This window comes from Gossypium hirsutum, chromosome D01 (genome assembly GCF_007990345.1).
Source record: "Gossypium hirsutum isolate 1008001.06 chromosome D01, Gossypium_hirsutum_v2.1, whole genome shotgun sequence".
NCBI lineage: Eukaryota > Viridiplantae > Streptophyta > Magnoliopsida > Malvales > Malvaceae > Gossypium > Gossypium hirsutum.
In genome coordinates, this window is record NC_053437.1 from 27554742 (window position 1) to 27559103 (window position 4362).

Sequence of the window (4362 nt, forward strand, 5' to 3'; positions counted from 1 at the left end):
CGGTCTCATCTCTTGAATAGACCAAGATGTCATCAATGAACACAACTACGAACCGATCCAAATATGGTCTGAAGATCTGATTCATCAAATCCATAAATACCGCAGGGGCATTAGTGAGCCCAAACGGCATCGCTAAGAACTTGTAGTGACCATATCTCGTTCTGAAGGCAGTTTTGGGTATGTCCGAATCTCGAATTCGCAAGCCCGATCTCAAATCTATTTTTGAGAACACTGAGGCTCCCTTCAGTTGGTCGAACAAATCATCGATACGCGGTAACGGATATTTGTTCTTTATTGTCACTTTATTCAGCTGACGATAGTCAATGCACAACCTCATGGTTCCGTCCTTCTTTTTTACGAACAATACTGGTGCACCCCAAGGTGAGAAACTTGGTCGAGCGAAACCTCTATCCGTCAATTCTTGCAACTGAGCTTTCAACTCTTTTAACTCGGTTGGTGCCATACGATACGGAGCTATCGAAATCGGCGTAGTCCCAGGTACAAGCTCAATACCAAACTCTATCTCCCGAACAGGTGGTAAACCCGGTAATTCTTCAGGAAAAACATCTGGGTATTCACAAACCACCGGCACAGATTCGGGTTTCTTTTCTACTTCTTTGTCATCAAGTACATACGCAAGGTATGCTTCGCACCCTTTTCTTACATATTTCTGGGCCAACATTGAGGATATTACAGCTGGCAACCCCTTTAAGTCCGTAGACTCAACTCGGATTATCTCGTTATTTGCGCACCTCAAATCAATAGTCTTGCTTTTGCAGTTCACAACTGCATCATGCGCGGTCAGCCAATCCAAACCAAGAATAACATCAAATTCATCAAATGGCAAAAGCATCAAGTCCGCCGGAAAACAGGAACCTCGAATTACTAGGGGACATTCCTTACACACTTTGTCGACAAGCACGTAACGACCCAAGGGATTTGACACCCGAATTACGAACTCAGTAGACTCAATAGGTAAAGTCTTACTGGATGCTAAGGTTTCACATATGTAAGAATGAGTAGAACCGGGGTCAATCAAAGCAATTACATTAGTATCAAAGAGAGTAAAAGTACCGGTAATAACATCAGGCGAAGAAGCATCCTCGCGGGCACGTATAGCATAAGCTCTAGCAGGCGCACGAGCCTCGGATCTGGTCGTAGCATCTCTAGATCCTCTCTGACCACCACTAGCATTGCCCGTATTTCCAGATGGTCTACCTCGAGCAATGGTAGCACCCGGTTTCCCACACTGATTTACATTCTGTTCAGACAACCTCGGGCAATCTTTAATGAAGTGGTCAACTGATCCGCACTTGTAACAGGAGCGGTCAGGGAATCTACAACTCCCCGAATGCCATTTACCGCAATATCGACATTTCGTTCTGTCTCGACGTTCATTCCCAACACTGGTGACCGAAGTGCCTCGTGTACCCACAGGGGGTCGATCACGATCTCATCTAAAAAGGTCCGAAGTGCCTCTAGACTGGCCCACATCATCTCGAAATTTCTTCGATGCCTGTTGAAAAGACTTTCCCGAGGATCTTTTACGAAACTCTCCAGTTCCCACATCAACTTTTTGTTTTTCTTTTCTAAGCTCTTCGGCTTTACAAGCTCGCTCGACAAGTACTACGAACTCTCGTATTTCAAGAACGCCAACAAACATTTTTATATCTTCATTCAGCCCATCCTCGAAGCGTATACACATTATAGCCTCGGACGAAACACATTCCCGAGCGTATTTGCTAAGTCTAACAAATTTTCGCTCGTAATCAGTAACGGACATGGAACCTTGCTTAAGCTCAAGAAATTCCTTCCGTTTTTGATCAACAAATCTCTGACTGATATACTTTTTCCGAAACTCAGTTTGGAAAAACTCCCAAGTTACTTACTCTCGGGGCACAACAGAAGTCAGAGTACTCCACCAATAGTAGGCAGAATCACGTAGCAAGGAGATAGTACACTTTAGGCATTCATCGGGTGTACAAGATAGCTCATCGAGTACCCGGATAGTGTTGTCCAACCAAAATTCAGCTTGCTCGGCATCGTCGCTATCCGTAGCTTTAAATTCAGTAGCCCCATGTTTTCGGATTCTGTCAACTGGGGGCTTATTTGACCTTATTTGGTCAGTTACCGGAGGTATTGTAGGTGCGGGGGTTGTATTAGTCGGGAAGGGAGGTTGTGGAACAGCCGTATTAGTTCGAATGTATTGGTTGAACCAATCATTCATCACGCTATAGAAAGCTTGTCTAGCTTCATCATTCGGGTTACTAGCATTAGGTTGAGAGTCCATCGGCGCTGTCCCTTGTGCGGGAGCAGGCGCTACACTCTCAAGATCATCAGCTACCGCTCGGTCGGGATCGGGATCCATTACTATAAATAAACACATTTGCAAATGTCAGAAATCACCACACTATCAAATAATCACATAAAATGGCATGTATAGCTAGACCCAACGCATTACGGTAGTCCTAGAATCGACTAAACCGTAGCTCTGATACCAATATAATTGTAACACCCCGTACCCGAGTCCGCCGCCGGAGTCGGACACGAGGGGTTTGCAGACTTATATCACTTCTTTGCACAATCCATTTTAAAAATTTCCAGGCAGTTGGCTAACTGCGTCACTGTCACCTTAAAAATCATATCTTGAGTTTCACAACTCGAAAATCAGTTTTGTAAATTTTCCATGAAACTAGACTCATATTTACATATACATATTTTTTTCTAGAATTTTTGGTTGGGCCAATTAGTACAGTTTATTAGTCAAATTCTCCCATGTTACAGGGATCGACTACACTGACCTTTGCGCATTACGACTTAGATATCTCCCTGCACAGAGCTTCAATACTGATGCCGTTTGTTTCTATAGAAACTAGACTCAGGGAGGAATCTATACATATATGGAATGACTCCTAATTATCTCTGGTTAATTTATAATGAATTTCCAAATTCGGAACAGGGAATCCAGAAACCGTTCTGGCCCTGTCTCACGAGAACCTGAATATCTCTTAACATACTGTCCATATGATCGTTTTGTTACTTTCCTGTAAAAATAGATTCATCAAGGTTCGTTTACATAATTTATTCACTATTTAATTCAATTCCTACTATTTTTAGTGATTTTCTAAATCTACATCACTGCTGCTGTCAGCATCTGCCTTTAAGGTAGACTTTACCTATTTCATAGTTTCCATGATTCAACTAGCCCTTTTAGCATAAATAGCACAAATTATGATAGTGATTAACCATTCCCATGGCCAATCCTTGTTAAGCATATCCACACCTCTCAATAACCATATCCATACCAAACGATTTTAACATTATGCTCAAACATATATAAGTCATTTTCGCATGGCTATCCAAAATTATACAAATCCAAAGGGTCCATGACCCACAACAAAAAGGGTAGTCCTATACATGCCATTTTGAAGTTCAACCAAAATTGTACCAAAAAAGGGGGGGCTTTGATAGTGTGGGCGACTTCGACTTCAAAATCCCGAGTCCGATAGCTGGAGAACCAAAATCTATAAAACAGAGAATCAAAGAGACGGAGTAAGCAATTTATGCTTAGTAAGTTTTGAGCAAGGGATTCCAGCACAACAAAAGTATAGCATTCATGTAGCTAAACGGATAATTTCATATGCACAATTTTTCAATATCATACTTACTTCACATTACCAACCCTTTTATTCATACACAAAGATCAACTTAGCCAAAGGCCGGTAGCTCATTTATCAACTGAGCGAATACTTATTTGTAAGGGCTCAACTAATTCAAAGCACATACGAAACATACCTCAATGTTGGGATGTTTCAAGCGTATTAACTGAAATTTTTACAGCAAGATCATTCATTCCCAAATCACGTACCTTCGGAATTTAACCGGATATAGCTACTCGTTCAAATGCCTTCGGGACATAGCCCGGTTATAGTAACTCGCACAAATGCCTTCGGGACTTAACCCGGATTTAGTAACTCGCACAAATGCCTTCGGGCTTAGCCCGGAATTAGTATCTCGCACAATTGCCTTCGGATCTTAGTCCGGATATGGTCACTTAGCACAAAGCCTTCGGGACTTAGCCCGGACATCATTCAAATAACCATGCACATTTAACAATAAATCATGGCACATTCGTATTTCGTTTTCGTTAGCAAAACTCAAACACAAGACACTTATCATTCTTGCAATTTCGGCTCAATAACCACACACAAAGAGCATGATTTTAATTTGCTTAAAACATGATCTAATCAAATCATAATTTAAGCTCTTTTACTCAAGAACTTACCTCGGATGTTGTCGAATGATTCCGATAGCTATTCGACCACTTTTTCCTTCCCTTTATCGGATTTAGATCCCCTTTGC